The 22,069-nt window shown below is 33.7% G+C and overlaps 1 pseudogene; it reads right to left on the reverse strand.

Annotated features, from left to right (window-relative positions):
• Positions 1-269: 269 nt before the first annotated feature.
• LOC139868341 (UDP-glycosyltransferase 85C2-like) lies at positions 270-6,671 on the reverse strand (annotated as a pseudogene).
• Positions 6,672-22,069: the final 15,398 nt, after the last annotated feature.

Raw genomic sequence — 22,069 nt, forward strand, 5'->3', positions numbered from 1 at the left:
TCAAAAAACTTCACCACAAAACCATTCACCATTACCTATTTCTTATCTTTCATTTCACAATAAAAGAAATCAATTCTACAAAAATCATAACATCCCTTTATATAACTGCAATAGAAATTGCGAGCATCCGAGTCAAGTATCAAAAAAGACATCCGATAAAAGGAGACCTCGAAGAGAAAAGCAAATAATGCTTGCAAAAAACATAATAAAAACTTATAGGTTCTGAGAAAACGAGCAGAAGCTAAATCAAAAGATCCGAGAAAAGTACTCTAGGCAGTTGAAAAGAAGGATGTTGAGTCTGAAATTCCCAATGAAAAGCTGAAAGGATTACCGAAATCGATCCTTAAAGAACTCCCATCTATCCTAAACCTCCACAACACAAACCTCCAATCACCCTTCCTCCACGAATAAGCCGGGTATATAACTAGAAATTCTCTCAAATATGTGATGGAGATTTGAGTCTCGACCAAGCCTATGACGAATAATGCAAACATGACTGGCTATGAGCAATTTAATTTCTTAGAACTATAGGTAACCCGATACAATTAGTGAATTGAGTGACCCGAGTGAGATAGCCACGGTCATGTAACCTCCTCTCATGCTTGCGGAGATAGATTCGGGAGTAACAAAGGGAATAAAACCAAGTTTTCACTCTTGCGTCTTGCAGAACAAAGATCATTTGATCACTACGAAAAGGAATCTTTTGTGTCAAAAAGATCGAATGTTTGCTTGAGGACAAGCAAAGTATAAGTGTGGGATATTTGATATCGGCTAAAAAGTCACGTTTTTACACCCAATATTGAGCCCTAAATCAATAAAGTTCAAAACATTATCGCCAAAATAATTGCTTTGTCGGTTGATTTTGAAGATCAAGTGATTACAAAGACGATGCAAGAAGAATCGAAGAAAACGGAGCTAAAACGAAGATTCTAGAGCGAAAACGATGAAAAATAAATTAAGACCCCGAAAACCAAGTCATGATCCCGAGAACGAACAAAACGATCCAGGCAATCAGGCAAACTAGCACCTAGGCCGGCTTGCCATTGAGGCCAACTTTCCAGACCAGGTGCTGGAACGAGCACACACACACCGGTCACCACACCTGGCTTGCCAAAAACTGGCACATGCACCGGCCACTGCCAACGGATTTCCAGAACATCCTGCCAGCTATCCCCAGCAAAACGTTGCTTATTTAAAGACCATTTTGCATCCCATTTCCACACACCTCTCTTATCTATCTCACTACAATATACACTTTCTCTCACTAGAAGCTTTCAAGGCCTTCTCACCTCCGAACAGAAAATTAAGTACCCGGAGGCGAACTCCGAATATTGTAATAGGAGCAGTCTAGAGGATGTCAGCACTTTTAATGATCCAGATCTTGTTTGTAAACGGTGAACGCCTTCCTTAACTTAATAATATTACTTTGTTATTTTAAGTTGCTTTCAGCTTGCATGCTTGTCTATCTATTACAAATGTTTATTATATGTTGAATATTTTATCTGAGACTTATATTGTTGTTTTGCTGAAACCTTGTCGAGTTTAGAAGTCTAATTTACGGACCACCCTTTCCATTTACTCGCGTGGCTATAACCTAGTGTTAGGGCCTGATCAATCCTAGGATACAAGGTAAGTAGTTGTATGTGCTTAACGTCACAATAGGGAATAGTACCTACGTACGAATAATCATTTATCCGTCAGAGAAGAGCTACCCACTTTGGTTGTGATTACAGTAGGTAACATAGAGTTCAGTGAACACTGACTTTTTCAAAAGAATGGTTCGCGTCAGAAGCAATGTCCTGGAGATATTGTAAGATGATCCGGAGTTGAGTACATGATCGCAAAGGAGAGACCTTTAACCCAATTAGCAGTACGTTAGGATATCTAAGATTACACATCTGTTAATGTTAAGGCATAACCCAGTATCAAGTGGAAAAGCGTTATAGTAGTTAAACCAACTAGGATTAAGAAAAGCTGAGACTTTCCTTTAGGGATATACCACTTTATTCATGTACCTAAACTCTTAGTGACAAATTGATTAGGTTCATCACCCAATTGATTGAGGTTTAATGTTCATTCTATGAAGTTAAACTCTTTTAACAACTTTCCGTCAGTATCATATTTCACATACCTGTCCCTTTTTCTTCATATTTTCATACCATCTTAGTTAACCTTATTCTATCACCACTTGTCATTAGGGTTGACTTTCAAGGTACTTTTATCCCACATAACTGAGAAAACATACAATTATATGAACTTAAGTTATACTTACCGATTACTCGTTTAAAGGAAGACAAGTAGGTGAAATATAGCTAGGAAACCCCAGCTAAATATAAATAATAAAACCGTTATTCCTTTCTGGTAACTAATTCTGACGTTTTGCGACTTAACAGCTCCGTATAAATAAAACCATAAGTTTTAGACATATAAGAAGTGTATAGGTTACGGACAATGACCAACTCCTCTTAGGAATGAATATATTCACAAACCTGCTGATTCTTGTCTTAGTGAGATCCTTGAACCCGAGCTAGTAAAGTTTGAGAGTCCTAAACTTGAGGTGAAGGTTGTGGAAAATCCATATGAGTTAGTTGATGGAATAGTGGAAGATTGTAAGAGTGATTCAGATGACGAGAGTGAAACTAGAGAGATTCCCAAGGTAGTCTAACCAAAGTCCAAACTTATCACAATTTTGAAGAATCCTTTGAATGCTGGTAAGGATAGTGCCTATAGGAACCCCACACGTAGGCTATTTAGAATGACTAGGAACTCGAAGGAGAAGATTAAATTTCAAACACCTGTTAAGTATGATAAAGGTCTGGATTTAGAAAAGGAATATGTTCTTACACCAGCATTTGAAGAACTACTTTAACGTGAGAGTCTTAAGACTGACAGTAGCCCAAATATGTACACCTCAGACATCAACATGCCATACAACAATAGGTAGAAAAGCTTGTGCTACCCAAGAAACAACCCTCATCCCCTAGGAATTAGTATTCTGGACCACATGTTAAAAGAACTCAATCCAGTAGTTCTAATAATAGTGGACATACTGCTGAACCTCCAAGCTGTTATAATTGTGGAAAAGTGGGACGTAAGGCGGTTAATTGTAAATTGGGTTGGCAGACACCACACAGGAAAGTTGACCTAAATCCAAAGTTTAATGACTATGCTTCGAGTTCCAGTTCTAATTACTCAAGTAATAGTACAAAATGTTTTTATAGACCAGGTCAAAATCTCCTATGAAGTCATGTCCACAAGTGATGTTAAATGTAAACAAAAGTTGTCAAAGTAATGATTACTGTAAGAAACATATTGTTTAAAGAAATGTTTGAAAACCTAAAGCAGAGATACAGGGTGTTGAAAAGTCCAAAGATCCATCAGGATCCAATGGTCAATGGATGGACTTTCAAATTGTCGGTGTCCATGGGAAACTAAGTGCCATCAGGGCATGGGTGTCCCTCTCAAACTAATCTCCTTTGCTTTTTGTGCATGTCGCCTATGATCCACGCAGCAACACCTGTATTGTTGATAGCGGGGCGTCCCGACACATGACAGGAAAATTGTCCTTGCATTCCAACTTCAAGTAGTGATTGGAGGACCCGTTTCTTTCGCAGGAGATAAAGGTGGATACACTGACTTGACGTTGATGTTAGAAAGTAAGGACAAGTTTCCTGTCATGTGCCGGGATGCCCCACTATCAACAATCCAGGTGATGCTGCGTGGATCATAGGGCAACCTGCACAAAAAGCAAAGGAAATTAGTTTGAGAGGGACACTCATGCCCTAATGGCAGTGGGTTTCCCGTTGACACCAACAACTTGCAAGTCCATCCATTGACCATTGGATCCTGATGGATCTTTGGACTTTTCAACACCCTCTGCTTTAGGTTTCCAAATGCTTACATATGTAAATATGTATGTTAACGTATATATGTTTATGTGTGTATATTTTATATGCTTACGTGTGTATGTTATGTAGGCAGCTAGGTAGGTAGGTATGTTGTTATGTATGTATGTAGGTTTAAGCATGTATGTGTACTTATGTATGATTATGTATGTACGTTTATATGTGTTATATATGTTTAGCGTCACTTTTATGTAGCCTTTATTGCTTTTTCTCAAGCGCCGTATACCACACTCAGGTATTATTTCTTATTTATTTTTTATTATTATTGTTATAATTTATTTTTGTTGGTCGAAGGTTCCTTTGGAAGTAATTTATCTGCCCTTGAGTAGAGAGAGGGATGAGTTTTTCTTCCCGTGGGTGTCTCTACACGTGAGTGGAGAAACGACTTCTCATCTATTATATGGTAGATGAATGATTGTCTACATCTCACCTTCCACATACCTCGGATGCGCGGGATTAGGTATTGTTGTTGTTGTTGTATACTTATTAATTGGAAAATCAATACTTCTCTCATAAAAGTTAGTAACCCGAATCCTTTTTAAGCAACAATTACACAAATCACATGCAGATCTAGTGACCAATAATTATTTACTTGATAGCATAGCGATTTCTTTTACAATTTTGTCGACATTTAAAGAAGATGACCCATTAGGCGCGGTGGCTATCTGGGCCTTAGCCTTCCACTCCATGGCTTTGTTTTTCAACTTTTGACCCGTTTCACCCATCAGCTCCCTTACAAGCTTTTCAACATTTTCCCTTGTCACATTACCCTCCATTTCTAATACAACCCCCCATTCATTGCATATGTACCTACAATCAGTCATTTGGTCCGCCACAAAGGGCCAACATATCATTGGCACCCCGGCCGTCAAGTTCTCGATAGTCGAACCCCACCCACCGTGAGTCAAAAACCCCCCAACAGAACCGTGGTTCAACACCTCTTCCTGTGAACACCAGCTTCCTATAAAACCTCTGTCTCGTATATGGTCCTGAAATTCGGGTGGCAAAGCTGCAGACTCCCCAATAACCATATCTGATCTTATTATCCAAAGAAAATAATGGCTGCTATTAGCAAGTCCCCAACCAAATTCAATAAGGTTTCTCTGGACATTTTTGTTGAACTCCCAAAATTCACGTAAATGACAGAGTTCGGTTTCTTGGATTGGAGCCACTGCAAACACTCTGGTTCTTGTTTAAATAAACTGTAGCCATTGAAATTCGATTGCTCGTTTTCCTTTTCTTCTTTGGGTATTTAATCAACAAGTAACTGCAGCGGGCCAACAGTGTAAACATGAGAAAACATGGACGAAAAAGCTTCAAGGATACTATCCTCCAACTCATCAAACGTGTGGACGATATTATGTGATACTTTGGGTGATCTTTGTGCTGCTTCCATAGTGAACATATAGAACTTTCCGTTTGGATTTGTCGTCCGAACCATGCTTGGCAGATCCTTTATACGTATATTTTTCATTCCTGGAATCCAATCAAGAGTTTTCTCTAGTGTTTCCTGACTTGTATCTACATTTTCACATTTCACAACAAACATTAAGTTAGATCATGTACACATATAAAGAAGTGTCAAGTGCTTGGAAAATCATATATCCAACTTTTTTCGAAATTCTAATGTGTATAGCAAAGAAGAGTTCTGTTTTTATGCATATCAAACTTTTAATTAGTGTTATCATATGAATCCGACCTGTTACAGAATGTAAAACAATAACAAGTCACCTACTATTGATGACGTTACACTTTGTATAGTTCACACATCATCGAAGTTACCCGTTACTTGATGTCTAACTAATCTGATACATAGAAGACTCAAAATTAGACCCAACTGGTGATAGTTGGAGACTTATGAATCTCAAGTGCAGATTCAAGTTCAACCCCGTGGGCTGCAACCTTTTAGGCTTCGTTTTTTTTACAAAAATAACTAACTACAAAAAATAGAAGTTTGACACATTTTCTTATTAAGGTTTCCCTAGTTACCCCGGAGGGTACGTAAATTTTACCTAGACGTAACGTACCAGGCTTTAACGGGTTATCCTGTGACCGTTTCTTACCCTATGTCCCTATCCCTAGCCACTAGAAGGTATGATTATATTAAGGCTTGAACATGAGACATTTTGTAAGAAGATGAGCACCCAGCTATCTTGGTATGGTTAAAAGTATGACACATAAAAAAAAACTCCATGTAATGTTTGATACAAATTTGGACCTTAGCGCTAAAAAGAATGAACACGGCTGTTAGGTACATAAAAAAGTTCAAACCTTTAGGTGGTACGATTCCTTTTTCGACTAATGACTTCATCTGGTAAAAACACATGTAGCTACAGGCAGCTATCGTCCAGCAGAGCATGACCGGAATTTTAAGCTTTTGTGCGGCATCAACAGTGAAAGCAGACATAAACCCATCAGACACAATACAAGTTGGTTGATCAGGAAGCATTATCACAAGATCAAGAAAATAATCCAAGAATTTGGTTTCAAATGCATACCAAAGTTGAAGTCCAGCATGGGTTGCATTATCTACAGAAATGCCATCAGGAATCGTTCTGAATTGGAAACCGGGTGACCCGTCAAGGCAGTGTGGCCCACCCGATTCAAGAAAACGCTTGGGTTCATTTCTGTGTTGACGTATGTTATTTGAAGCCCCTTATGGTGAAATACCTCTGCTAGTTTCAGCATCGCTTTTATGTGACTTTGTGCTGGATATGGCATGAATATTACATGAGGTTTTAACTCTGTTTTGGGCACAGTGGCCATGAGTTTTGGGTTCTGTTTTGTGAAGTGTATCTAGGCGATTATTTGGGTGTGCTAAAAAATGTACCTAGTTGTAGCAGTTATATAAACTGTACATTTTCAAAGTTAGATGGCATAAACTGCCAAAGAGTGAAGGTAATGTGACGGAAATCTCAATGTTTGTGATTAGTATAACTTGTAAGACAGCTTTGAGATATATTATTAATTAATCTAATCCTCGCATTCTTAGTATTTAAACCGGCGGTATTATCTTGTAGAAAACTTCTGTCTTTTTCCAATGTTTTTTATGCATTGTCTGCCACTGATCATTTTAAATTAGCAGCCTTGATTATGTAAAATAATACTCTTTCAGTCTCAATCTGGAATATAATATAGTTCTTCCTTTTCTAAGGTAAAGAAGAAAGCTCTTCGTGTTTATCAACATGAATGAATTGTGTCTACTTGTTTTTCTTAACGGCGGTTAGAGTCATTGACGGGGTCCGAACGCGATGTCGGGACTCACCCGTCCGATCATTTTCTGGGATGAACATTACAGTCTTACTGCCCCTCAGGAGGAAACCCCATGACGAATTCATACGGGCATCGTGTGTGGTAAAACACCATCGGGTGATGCTCGAACGCAAGAAGTTCGTAACCTCCGAGGCCCATGAAATGGAATTTTTTTAAATAGTGTTTTTAATAAGATTGTTTACAAAAATAGAAAAAGTTTAATTTTTAATACAAAAATGGTAAAACCGAAGTTTCAAACTTCGGTTTTGCCAACACTGAAGTTTCAAACTTCGGTTTTACCTTTTCTGTAAGACGAAACCCTAATCCGAAGTTTGAAACTTCGGATTTGCAGCAACACAGAAAAACCGAAGTTTCAAACTTCGATTTTGCAGTCTGCATCACCAACAGCAATAATGGACTGAAACCTGAAATCCTATCTTGTCATGATCAGATTTATTATCTTTTTTACATTTATTTATATCACCATTATCATCAATTGAAACACAAACATCACCTAGAACACAATTCAAAAAAATAAAACTGAGTTTCATACATCAACATAATCATCCCTTGTAACAGCAATAAACACTAATTCCACATTCAAAAAATTTCTATAATTCGTCCATTTATGGTTCATTTTCTTTGGGGAGACCAAATTTCCTTTCAAAATAGTTGGCTTACTAGTGATAACACAAAAAATAGAAGGAGTTTTGTGTTGAACACCAAGGTTAACTGTATGCAGTTAAACCAAATGGCGTATAATTATGTAGGGGCCAATCAAAGATCACATACGTTGAAAATGATCTTGTGAGTTCTTTTGAATGGAAATGAATGCAAAAATGAACTTACTGACGATTACACTTTGGAAACAATCTATTTTCTTTCTCAGAATGATCCAAGCTATCAGGCTCAAATTGAAATTCAGTTTGAGGAAGTTTTTCAAACCACACAAAATTCAAGTTTTATGGATCTTATTCAAACTATGGAAGGTGGTCCATCAACATCTCACAACCAGACAACAGTTGCTGATGATAAACAACAACGACGAGATGAAGAACAACAACGAAGAGATGAAGAACAAAATGTAGTAGACTCATATGATGGTATGTCAACTGCGAGCGACGATACAATTTCTCATTATAGCATTGAAGAGAATGTTTCTGGTGATGAAGGTAGATAAGAGGAAGTGGAACCAAATCCAGAGTGGGTCAAAGATAATTTCAAAGGTGTTTGAGTCGGTCAAAGAAAACAGTTCGGTAGAACACTCGGGCGTGATGTTTTGGAATAATATTATAGGAAAATTTGAGTATCTTTGCGAGGAAGAGGAATGAAATGTAATAAAAAATGAAGCAATCGTGAAACATCAACCTCTTCCCTTGCATCTAGTTTAATTATATGGTACATCTTATGTGTTGTTTTTAATTCACTTTAATTATGTATTTTTAATTTCAAAAAATTGTAACCGTGTTATTGTTATCAATAAAAGTGTTCAAAAAATTGGTATTTGCAGATTACTAATAATAATATTGTGTTGTTTGTAATGTTCTTATTGGATTTAAGATAATAGTAGCATCAATAACTGTAAAAACGTATCAAATCTGAGCGTGAAAAGATAAATTAATGTTTAAATAATGCACAGGCAAAACTGAAGTTTGAAACTTCAGATTTGACAAAACCAAAGTTTCAAACTTCGGTTTAGGGTTTCATCTGACAAAAATGGTAAATCTGAAGTTTGAAACTTCGGATTTGACAAAACCGAAGTTTCAAACTTCGGTTTTACCATTTTTGTAATTTTTTTTTAACTTTTTCTATTTTTTCAAACAATCTAATCAAAAATACTTTAAAAAAAATTCCCATGAAATGAGCGGGTAATCTCTAAAAAAATATTTTGTAGCTAATGGGAATCGAAATGAGGTTGGGTCATCACCAATGCACCATGTCTTTCTTGTTTGACGTTTGGATTATCTTACTAATGCATTTATCGGGAAAACATTCTGAAGGTGATAGAAAGTGAAAAGCTTACAACTGACATGAACTTTCACCTCTAAAATATTAAATCGACAACTTCATATAAATACTAATATGTAAAGTGTTCGAATAAGAACACCTTTAAAAAAAGAACACTAAAAATATATAGTGTTTGTACAATTCCTGATGAACCTTATCGAAGAGATAAGTATACCAACATTAGATCACGGAGATGGTTAAATACGGGTGAATTGAAGATAAGTCTCTCTACGTTGGCGATTTCACGAAGGTAGCAAATGTGTGAACTGCTTTACGCCACCGAAAGAGAGTTGGAGTTAATGTATAACATCCGATTCCTGGATTGAATGAATGCATGTTTCATTTAGTGTTTCTATTTGTAGGAGAGTCTTCTCTTCCTTTGAGGTTGCTAGTTCCCAACGCAACTTGGAAGCATTAGTTCAATTTCCCTTTTCGGCTCCTTACAAAGCGAAAGCTTCATTGTCTTCTTTCTATCTTTTTATAGTTGACCCGCCGTTCTAATATGGGAGTACTGTAGAGTCATTAGTTCGAGTTTCGGTGCGTGAAACTCGATGCCACCGCTTCGCTATGGATTGGTTTCGTATATTCCCTTCGTTTCTTTCGTCGTATATCTTTACTTCGTGTTCGGTGGGGTACACTATCAAGCCCCCCAGTTTAAATTGACGAAGCATCTCTTGAAGCTTTGTGAAGTTAAACTCACATGGTACTGTTCGGTGATTTGACGTCTGAAATGGCTTTCTTCTAATTACAATTACCGTTTTTGCCCTTCTTGGTCTTATTATTCCATTCTTATTATTTGGGGGTACGATTGTCTTTTTAATATGCTTTTGCGGTTACCGATGAGTTTCTGAATTGATTTGACATCAATTCGGTTGTGTAATAAGTGTTTTCTTGCTCTCAACTTATCATTACTTCTTCCTCTCATTCCGATTATCATCTTCCACCATTTTTGCTTAAGGTATTTTTACTTCCTTTCTTCTTTTTAATTTTTCTTGCAGTTATGGGTCCAAAATCAAGTATTGATGTTTTTACTAGTAGCGTTACTCCCCGCTATTTGTGTGAACTGACTGCAACCCTAGGTTTTTCCGAGGGAGATATGATAATTCCTAGTAAAGATCAAACTATTCTTCAGTTTCCCGATGATCGTGTCAGCGTTTATACTCAGATCTTCTTTAAATGTAACGTTAGGGTTCATGTTTCTGAGTTTTACTTGAGCGTTTTGAACTACTTCTCCGTTCATGTCACTTTGTTACATCAGTTAGCTACGAAAAAGATAATGTCTTTTTAAGTGATGTGTCGAGCATATGGAGGTGAACCTTCTGTCGATTTTTCCCGTTGTTTCTTTCAAACCAGCGATGTTCTGAATGGGTAACAATAGCAAAGCGTAAGAAGAAAAAGGGGTTTTCTCAAAACCCTCATGTGTTCTTTTCGCCCTACAGCCCAGAATTGGAAATCTTCTTTTGTTTATATGAAAAAATCTTTCTTTCAACCCTCCAAATTCCCTTCTGTATGTGATAAAGAGAATGCAAAAGTGCCTCATGAGTTCAGGGATCCTATTCCTGATGGTTTTACCTGTGATTCTTTGTTTATGAGATATGCAATCATCCTATCCTTGCTTATTCATGTCCTGATGCCATCATGTTTAAACTTGGAATGGCACCGAGTTGGGAGCAAGGGCAGAAGAATCCTGTGTTTTTTATGGGGAGATGGGTATGTGCTGTTTATTTTTTCTTTTTTCTAAATTTCATGTTTTTAATTGCAGAGATGTCTTTAAGAAACGCTGTTAAATCTCACAGTCTTAAGGAAATCACCGTTGCATGGAGGGTACTGCTGATAATGCCCATCCAGGTTCTTCTTGTAAACTTTTTTCTTACTTTTGTTTTTTGTTTTTAGAGACTTATTTATATGTTGCTCCCTTCTTTTTGTGTGTGTGTAGATAACTCTCTTTTCCCTGATGTACCTTCATCTTCGAATTGTCTGGACCTTGTTGGTACACTTTTTCCAGATAAGTGGGAAATTTTGTTTGCCGGTGACATGAAAAAATATCTTGATGCTCATGCTTTTTTGGAGTATCAGTCTGTGGCTTTGAATAATTTAGTGGCTAATCAGCTTAGGAAGTACACTGTACAGAATGACGAGTTGAAGCTTATTGGTGCTTTGCAGGCTGCTTGTGTGAAACAGTTAGAAGAGGAGTTGTCATTGTCCCCTTCTTATCAACGGGAATTAAAGTCTGCTAGGGAGGAGGTTTTAAGTCTTCAGGAATCAGTTAAATGCTAGAGCAGGTGAGTTGGTTACTTTGGGAGAGCAAAATTCAGCTCAGTGTGGTAAGGTAGATAGTCTGACTGCTAGTGGTTCGAAGGTAATGGACAAGACAAAAGAGTTGGAGTCGGACTATTCTCAGCTGATCTCCCAAGTTATTCCGCATGTATGCAGCCAGTTGATCAAGAGTGCTGACTTGACTTCCCTTCTTTCTGATGTTGTTTTGGCTGCCAAGGTTGATAAGCGAAGCAACTTGTTGAAGGAGCTACCGGTCTAAGGGAAAGTAAACTTGGAGGATTATCCCGAGTATACTGATTTTGGTGGTGCTCTCTTGGGAGAGGCTTGTGATAAAATGGAGAAAGCCGAGTTGAAGGTTGAGGTTATGTTTGTTCCTACTGAGGTTATTGAAGATGCTCCTAATGTTCCTCCTGTTGACCCTGAAACTCATTCTGCCACACCCGAGTAGCATGTCTCCTCTTTATGTTTTGTTTGGAACTTTTAGTTAGTTGTGAAATGGCTGGAATGCCTCAGGACAATATGTTATTTTGTGTGAACTATGTAAGTGTAATGGGCTCTGTTTCCCTTTTAAGAATTCCTATAATGTGGATGTTTTGCCATTTGGCGCTTTATGTTTCCTTGCATCTATTTTTATTTGTGTAGGCACTATAATGCTTCTCAATGGTACTTGCAACGGTACTGTGATGTTTTAGATTATTCGATTTTTTCAAGGGTACTTTTGTATCCCTTACGAAGATTATTTTTTCGTGATGTTTTCCTCGCGTCCCTTTTGCTTGTGATGTTTTCCTTAGATTCCATTCGCATGGGAATCCCTTAATTGATGCAAGGGTACCTTTGTATCCATTGCATTAAGAATCACGAAGGTTGTCGTTTCGTGATGTCTTCTTTGGATTCCCATAGCATGGGAATCCTTTAATTGACTCAAGGGTAGGTTTTCACTTCGTGATGTTTTCTTTGGATTCCCTTAGCATGGGAATCCTTTAATTGATGCAAGGGTACTTTTGTATCCCTTGTTTTGATAATCACGAAGGTTTTCACATCGTGATGTTTTCTTTGGATCCCCTTGGCATGGGAATCCTTTAATTGATGCATGGGTACTTTTGTATCCCTTGCTTTGATAATCACGAATGTTTTCACTTCGTGATGTTTTCTTTGGATCACCTTGGCATGGGAATCCTTTAATTAACGTAGGGGTACTTTTTTTATCCCTTGCTTTAATAATCGCGAAGGTTTCACTTCGTGATGTTTTCTTTGGATTCCCTTAGCATGGGAATCCTTTAATTGACGCAAGGGTACTTTTGTATCCCTTGTTTTGATAATCGCGATGGTTTTCACTTCGTGGTGTTTTCTTTGGATCCCCTTGGCATGGGAATCATTTAATTGATACAAGGGTACTTTTGTATCCCTTGCTTTGAAAATCACGAATGTTTTCAGTTCATGATGTTTCTTTGGATCCCTTAGCATGGGAATCCTTTGATAATCACGAAGGTTTTCACTTCGTGATGTTTTCTTTGGATTCCCTTAGCATCAGAATCTTTTAATGGACGCAAGGGTACTTTTGTATCCCTTGCTTTGATAAACACGAAGGTTGTCACTTCGTGTTGTTTTCTTGGGATTCCCCTAGCATGGGAATCCTTTAATTGACGCAAGGGTACTTTTGTATCCCTTGCTTTGATAGTCACAAAGATTTTCATTTCGTGATGTTTTCTTTGGATTCCCTTAGCATGGGAATCCTTTTATTGACGCAAGGGTACTTTTGTATCCCTTGCTTTGATAATCATGAAGGTTTTCACTTTGTGATGTTTTCTTTGGATCCCCTTGGCATGGGAATCATTTAATTGATGCAAGGGTACTTTTGTATCTATTGCTTTGATAATCACGATGTTTTTCACTTTGTGATATTTTCTTTGGATTCCCTTGGCACGGGAATCCTTTAAGTGACGCAAGGGTACTTTTGTATACCTTGCTTTGATAATCACGAAGGTTTTCACTTCGTGATGTTTTCTTTGGATTCCCTTAGCATGGGAATCCTTTAATTGACACAAGTGTACTTTTGTATCCCTTGTTTTGATAATCACGAAGACGTCTCTTCGTAATTTTTTGTTTGGATGTCCTTCGAGCGGGGACTCCTAATTTTTTACCATGGTATTTTTACCTAACATGATGGGTTTATTTTCCCTTTCCTTTTTTTAGGTTTTTAGTGTTTGTGATCACGGGTGTGTATATTTGGTATTCCCTTTAGTGGGGAATCCTTGGTAATATTTTGGGGATATTTTTAGCCCTCAATCTAGCTAGTGTCGAGACACTGCTTTTACATTTCATTATTTAGTGATTCACTTCATAATGTTGAATTTTTGATGCGTCAGTCGTTTACCAAAACATGCAGGAAGTGCATTAAGTTCTTCAGTAGGAAGTTTATAGGCTACAACTGCATTTTACATTTTACTTCGACTACAAAATAAGCATAGACTGAATCCTAATGACGGGAGGTCCTTCGTTTTTTTAGTTGTATGGGATAGGTTTTCCCTTTTCGCCCTCTTTTTTAGCTGGGCTACTAATTTCTTCCAAATTCCTTGTTGTCAGTTCGTCAGTTGGGTCATAGAAGTGACGCGCTTCGATTTCCCTGGCAAGTCTTAAACCGTCGAATAGCTGATCATTCATTAAAGCTTGCGGACTTAATGGGGTAACTTCTGTCTCGTCTTCTTGTTCCTTTAAGATCTTTTTTCTCGCGACACGAAGTTGAATATCGTTTTGCCTTTTGGTACTCTTCCCATGGATGTTTCCATGATACATCCCCTGGGCTCCTCCATCGATCGCCTTATGGCTTGCAGGACCTTCTTTCTATCGTAGGTGGAAGCCAGCGTCCCTATTACTTCGGACGTGTGGAATTTTACTAACTGATGTATTGTTGAGACTATCATTCCCATTTTCTGCATGGCTACCCTTCCAAGCAATATATTGTGTGGAGAAGCAGATCGTATAATGGCGAGCTTGAGCATTTTGGTTCTGGAGAATGGTGGTTCTTCAATGGTAAGTTCTAACTTGATTTCCCAAATGGGCCAGCATTTCTCTCCCAAAAATCCTATCAAGGGGGCTCGGGCTGGCAATAAACGGGTTCTGACAGCTAGGTTGAGCTGGGCGAAGCAATATTCATACATGACATCGTAGGCGCTTCCTCCATCTAGATATATCCTATGAACTTGTCTGTTTTATATTTTTCCGCTTATAGCGACCGGGAGGTCTGATGGGATAATAATGTCTAATGCCGGAATGAAACCTTCTTCGTCTCCCGTGATTCCATAGCTACTTCCTCTTTTCTTGTATGGTTGATACGAATCTATCATGAAGATGGCTTTGTGTATCTAAGGTTTCTTTTCTTCGTCCAATGGCTCGTATATTCTTTCTTTCTTCGGCTTTCGTATCCCCTTGATTAGATGGGATAACTTCCCGGATCAAACCGCTTCTTCGATTGCTGTTTTGAGATTGAAGCATTCGTCGGTATAATGGCTGTAGTCATTATGAAAATCACATAATCTATTCATATCCCTTGGTTTCCCTTTATTCGATAGTCGTCCCGGAGCATTAAAATGATTCGCTGCCTTCTCGGTGGCTAATATTTCCTTTAGGGATATTATGAGTGTCCCTAGTATCCCCGTTTCGGAATCTCTTCGGTATGGCCCAAACTTGTTTCTGTCGTCCTTTTTTCCGTTCCTTTCCCTTCTCCGCTTTGACCTCTCATTTCGTTTGTGCGTTGTTGGCTCATCTTGAATGAAGTTCCCTGCCATTTCTGTCGCATCCAACCAAACATAGGCTTTGTTTAATAAAGCCTCGAAGGTGGAGGGAAGGTCTCTACTTAGGTGTTCAATAAGATTAAGGACTTTCAATCCGTACAATAATCCCGAGATCCTCTGAGACTCTAGTAGATCAGGAATCTATTGGGTTTCTTTAGTGTATCTGGCGAGGAAGGCCCTTGTTCCTTCGTTATCTCTTTACCATATGCTGTGGGCCGCCACATAATTTTTCTTGTGGCGTTTCTGCTGGCTAAACTTGGATCTAAATTGACGCTTAATGTGACGACCAGAAAATTTTCGACTAAATTTAAACTTAATCGTTATATATTTCCGACACGTTAAGCAATGTCTGTAATGTTGAATCTAAAAAATTTTGAAGTGTTTTCATTTATGCAATTAACCATTGACTGTTCTCGACGATTCACGAACCATTTTATCGTAAATAGAAATGTATATATAAATAACTATACATGTAAATAAATTATATATTATAAATATATTAATGAACTATTATGTGATTTAGAAAGAATACTTAAACTTATTATTTAAAACTGTTTATTCAAATATAGAAAGTAGGTTGAATATACATAATTTGTCAACGATTAACAAAGTATAGAATGAATAAAGTTATATTTTGAGTTTAATTGTTTAATGTATATAATTAATACATTCATCTAAGTAACAAAATGGACATGCAAAACATAATTATATATGGTAATTTAAATATGTATATGATGTATAAACCTAAATATTATTATATGCATATCGATAAAATGTATAAATATTAAATAGATGTTATTATATAAGTATTAAATGATACATAATATGTAATATTAATATATCAAAATATAAATGCTATACTAGTACTATTATTATTACTTTCACTATTATCATTAAATATTAATAATAATATATGTATTATTAATATTATTATAATATATAATATATAGATATAAAAATTTAAAACATGTAAGTTTGTTATATCTATATTATTATTAGTATTATTATTAAATATTATTACTACCATTTATCATTAAGGATCATTATTATTAAAATTTATTATTTTTATTATTATTATTAAGGTACAAGTAAGTATCATTATCATTAATATTATTATTAGTATTATTTTGATATTTTTATTATTAATAATATTATTATTTCTATTAGTATTATTTTGATATTTTTATTATTAACAATATTAATATTAATAATATGATTATTAATATAATTATTGATTATTAATATTCACTAAATATAAAATAAATAAATAAAAGGACATAAAGTACGCGGAATCAATTATCAGTATGCATTTTTTCCTGCCTTTTCTATTTGGCTCGTGATTTGGTGTCAACTGCCCATAACCCTACAAACAATATTGATTAATTGTTCTTATGTGCGAATCATTCAATCACAAATTGTATATACCCTCTGATGCTGTGCGTCGTTCTTTATTTTATTTTTTATTTTTTATTTATTTTTTTCTATTCTTCAAACCCATTAAACCTTTAATCTGATTCGAAATGAATTGAAGGAAAGTGGAAATACAGAAACGTTCAAATCCATTGCTTGAAACTTTCTTCAAAGTTACAAAAGCTAATTCAAAGACACAATCAAGAATTTCGAGGTCAATGTTTTAAAAACAAAAAGGTAAACAAATTGTTCTTGACAAAATTCGATCTCGTTTCGATGTTTTTTGTTAAATTGATGATTTGGTAAGTTTGTACGAATGATATGTAAAATATTTTGTGTTGTAAAAATTGTCCAAAACATTCTAAAAATCGAATTGCATTTTTTTTGTTTCTCATTCTCGACGAGCAACCCAGCTGCTTTCTATTTTTTTTTAATTTTTTTTGGTTGTTAATCCTTTTAATCATGAATAAGTGTTTGTCAGATATTAAGTTCTAAAATCAAATTTAGGATAGAATGATGTTGGATCGAGGTGAACTAATGAAGAAGATGAATAAGAGCAAGTAATTAAATTAGGTTATATAATTTTGGGTTGGAGTTTATAACAATGAAATAGACAGATGAGTGGTTGAGTGTTTGTTCAGGAGAGCGAGAGGTCGCGGGTTCGAGCCCGGGCATGGGCTGCTATTTTCTTTTTAGGCCATTTTCCTTTAAGGTAGTATTTTATCTATTATTATTATTATTATTATTATTATTATTATTATTATTATTATTATTATTATTATTATTATTATTATTATTATTATTATTATTATTATTATTATTATTATTATTATTATTATTATTATTATTATTATTATTATTATTATTATTGTTATTGTTATTGTTATTGTTATTGTTATTGTTATTGTTATTGTTATTGTTATTGTTATTGTTATTGTTATTGTTATTGTTATTGTTATTGTTATTGTTATTGCTATTGTATTTATTATTATTACTATTATTATTATTTTTAATACTAGTATTAAGTATTATTAGTAGCATTATCATTTAGGTTATTATTAGTGGTATCATGATGAGTAAAACCATTATCGCTATTATATCTATCATTATTATTATTACTGCTATTATTATTGAGTAAGTTAGTTTTAATATTAATATGATGATCTTAGAATTTAAAAGTATTAGCTAGAGGTTAATAAAATTATAATTAGATTATAAACATAATATATATATATATATATATATATATATATATATATATATATATATATATATATATATATATATATATATATATATATATATATATATATATTCCTAATATTAAAATAAAAATGACGTAAGACATTAATTACTACTACAAAGTTTATGAATCATAAAGATGTGACAACCCGGAAATTTCCAACCAAATTTAAACTTTAATCTTTATATGTTTCCGACACGATAAGCAATATTTGTTAAGTTAAATTTCAAGAATTTTAAACTATGTTCATACATTCATTCAACCTCGACCAAGTTCCAACGATTCACGAACCATTAAACGAATATGATTATATATGTATATGTGTATATATATATTATAACTTGAAACGTAAACAAAATATTAGATTAAATACTTTATATGATTGTATCTGTTTCAAAATGTTTATCAATTGAATTAGAAGATAAGATCAAATGATTGAATTATCAGATATATTGAATTATGATTACAAGTCTCTGTTGAAAGACCCACGTTGATTTGAGAAATCTTTCCATTTTAACAATATTCGGAAAATGGTAAAGTGATTTATAAATAAGAACAAATTGTCAATCATTGAGAACTAGACAAAGGATAGTGGAAGATTGAATCTCATAAAGACTCGATTGACCTATTTAGTTTCAAACGTACAAAAACGTTTTCAGTTTAAAAAGAACTTTATTATTAAAACGTATATAACTTTTATAAATATCTAGAACCACTTTTGACAACTCATTACTTAACTAGTATGATAAAGATAATGATATTTATATTTTATTTTATTAAATGATTTAAATTAATATTATATATATTTATACGCGTATTATACGTACATAGTTTTATACTTTTACTATACTTAAACTTTACCTCTACTTTATTTTTACTTTACTTTAACTTTAATAATTCACTTTAATAATTCATACTTTAATAATTCACTTTAATAATTCATACTTTAATAATTCACTTTAATAATTCATACTTTAATAATTCACTTTAATAATTCATACTTTAATAATTCACTTTAATAATTCAAAAATCTATTATAAATAGAATTCATTAGGTTTCATTATTTCATAGAAACTTGAAAACATTTTTCTCTAAACTCTCTCAATCGATTTACATATATATATTTACTCTGTATTATTTCAAGATATTATTAGTATACATAAAATATTACGACGGAGTGCTGTCCGAGTGATTTCGAAATTGTTTTTCGAGTAGGATAGGATTAAGGAAATTATGGGTTATAGCTATGGAGGTGATTAAGTATGGTTCATGGGTATGCTCGTGAGGTCAATATAGTGTTTATCATTTCCGTTGCGTCTACGTACCTTTCCTGCAATATTGAATCTCAATATTGATACGTGAGTACTCATAATTTAACTTTTACATACTAATAGTGTATCCCTGACTAATGCTCGAGTATTTAGGATTATGCATGCTTGTACTTTTGATATTGCCCTTAGACAGGTTAGGTTGAATCTTGAATTAGTTACACTTGCGGTTGAGATAAGGTATAAGATATGCATGTCCTTGGAAAGCTAGCGAAAAATTAAGAACTTTTCCTTTAGATATCGAATGGTTTCGATGAACGGATTAGAAGTTATAATCAATTGAATTTTCGATATTTTTATTAAAAATGATTATTATTATCGTCGTTCTAGTTTTATCTTATTATTATCTTTATCAATAAAAGGGATTTATCATTAAAAATTGTTATTTTTTTTATTATTACTATCGTTATTATCGTTAAAGTTATAATTAGTATTATTATTATTATCCAATTATTATTATTATTATTATTAGTATTATTATCATTATTATTATCATTATTAATATATATATCATTATTTAAAAATGGTTATTGTTATTGTTATTATTATTATTACTATATTATCATTAAGATAATTATTAGTATTATCGTTAATATTGTTATAGTAACTATCATTATTAATATTAGTGTAATTAAAACAAATATTTGTAACACCTAATTATTTTGATTACTATTATTATCATTATTATGAACACGATATAAAAGACGATTAAAAGCTATTAAACGAAACGATTAGGAAATAATGAGTAAGAGTATCATGATGAAATTAAAATATTATAAGATATTGATTTAAATAAAATTATCGTTCTTATTATTTTTATCATTACTATTATTATTAAAAGTATCGTTAGTATCAAAACTATCATTTTAACAAAAATTATCATTTTAATAGAAATGTCATTGTTACTATAAAATATTATTATTATTATTATTTTAAATAGAATTATTATTTTAAAGATAATATTAAAAATTATCGTAAATATTAAAGTTATCATAATTAGAATTATCGTTTTATCATAATGTTATCTTAGTAATTATAAATATTGATATTTTTATAATAATAATTATTATTACAAAATAATACAACTTTTACTTACTATCATTATAGATATTATTTTATCAAATAAATATGTGATACAAACATATTTTACTACGTGTAATAACTTACTTTAATAATACCTATCATATTATCTTTATGATATTAAATGAACCTGGCCTATAAATTTTATTACTTAATATATATAAAAGTATATTTTATTATATAAATTTAATATAAAATTTTATTTATTAATAAATAAATTATATTATTTACTCTAATAAATCTTTTAAAAATATTTAAAAATATAAAACGACGATATTTAAACTATATATTAATCATGTATAGATTTTTGGAAATTATTTTGAGTCAAATTTACTTTTGTTGACTTTTGCATATTAGTCTCGAGCATTAGGATTGTGGTACACTATGACTTGACCTAATTTGTTAGACAAATATTGACCAACACATAAATATATATAATTAATTTAGGTTCGTGAATCCGAGGCCAACCTTGCACTTGTTCAATGACGTTATATGTATTTTTACTACGAAATACAGTATGGTGAGTTTCATTGCCCTTTTACTCTTTACATTTTTTTGGGGCTGAGAATACATGCAAATGCTTTATTAACTGTTTTACAATATTTATATGCGTGAGTTTCATTTGCTCCCTTTTACTCTTTACGTTTTTGGGCTGAGAATACATGCAAATGCTTTATTAACTGTTTTACAATATTTATATGCGTGAGTTTTCATTACTCCCTTTTTAAATGCTTTCGCAATATATATTTTTGGGACTGAGAATACATGCGCTTTTATAAATGTTTGACAAAATAGACACAAGTAATTGAAACTACATTCTATGGTTGAATTATCGAAATCGAATATGCCCCTTTTTATTAAAGTCTGGTAATCTAAGAATTAGGGAACAGACACCCTAATTGACACGAATCCTAAAGATAGATCTATTGGGCCTAACAAACCCCATCCAAAGTACCGGATGCTTTAGTACTTCGAAATTTATATCATGTCCGAAGGAGGATCCCGGAATGATAGGGGATATTCTTATATGTATCTAGTTAATGTCGGTTACCAGGTGTTCACCATATGAATGATTATTTTTGTCTCTATGCATGGGACGTATATTTATGAGAACTGGAAATGAAATTCTTGTGGTCTATTAAAATGATGGAAATAAATGATTATGATAAACTAATGAACTCACCAACCTTTTGGTTGACACTTTAAAGCATGTTTATTCTCAGGTGTTAAAGAAATCTTTCGCTGTGCATTTGCTCATTTTAAAGATATTACTTGGAGTCTTTCATAGCATATTTCGAAGAACGTTGCATTCGAGTCATTGAGTTCATCAAAGATTATTATTAAATTAATTTATAGTTGGATAGTGGATATTATGAAATGGTATGCATGCCTGTCAATTTTCGATGTAAAGAAAGTTTGTCTTTTAAAAACGAATGCAATGTTTGTAAAATGTATCATATAGAGGTCAAATACCTCGCAATGTAATCAACTATTGTGAATCGTTTATAATGTATATGAACGGGTCCTTTCAGTTGGTATCAGAGCGGTGGTCTTAGCGAACCAGGTCTGCATTAGTGTGTCTAACTGATAAGTCGATAGGATGCATTAGTGAGTCTGGACTTCGACCATGTCTGCATGTCAAAAGTTTTGCTTATCATTTTGTGTCGAAAATTAACTACTTATCATCCTCAGAAAATTACCTGCTTATCATTTTTAGTCTAAGACACGTCTTGCTGCATTGATTGCATGAATAGTGTATAGACAAAAATTCATATC

The sequence above is a fragment of the Rutidosis leptorrhynchoides genome, chromosome 9 (assembly GCF_046630445.1).
Source record: "Rutidosis leptorrhynchoides isolate AG116_Rl617_1_P2 chromosome 9, CSIRO_AGI_Rlap_v1, whole genome shotgun sequence".
Taxonomy (NCBI): Eukaryota; Viridiplantae; Streptophyta; class Magnoliopsida; order Asterales; family Asteraceae; genus Rutidosis; species Rutidosis leptorrhynchoides.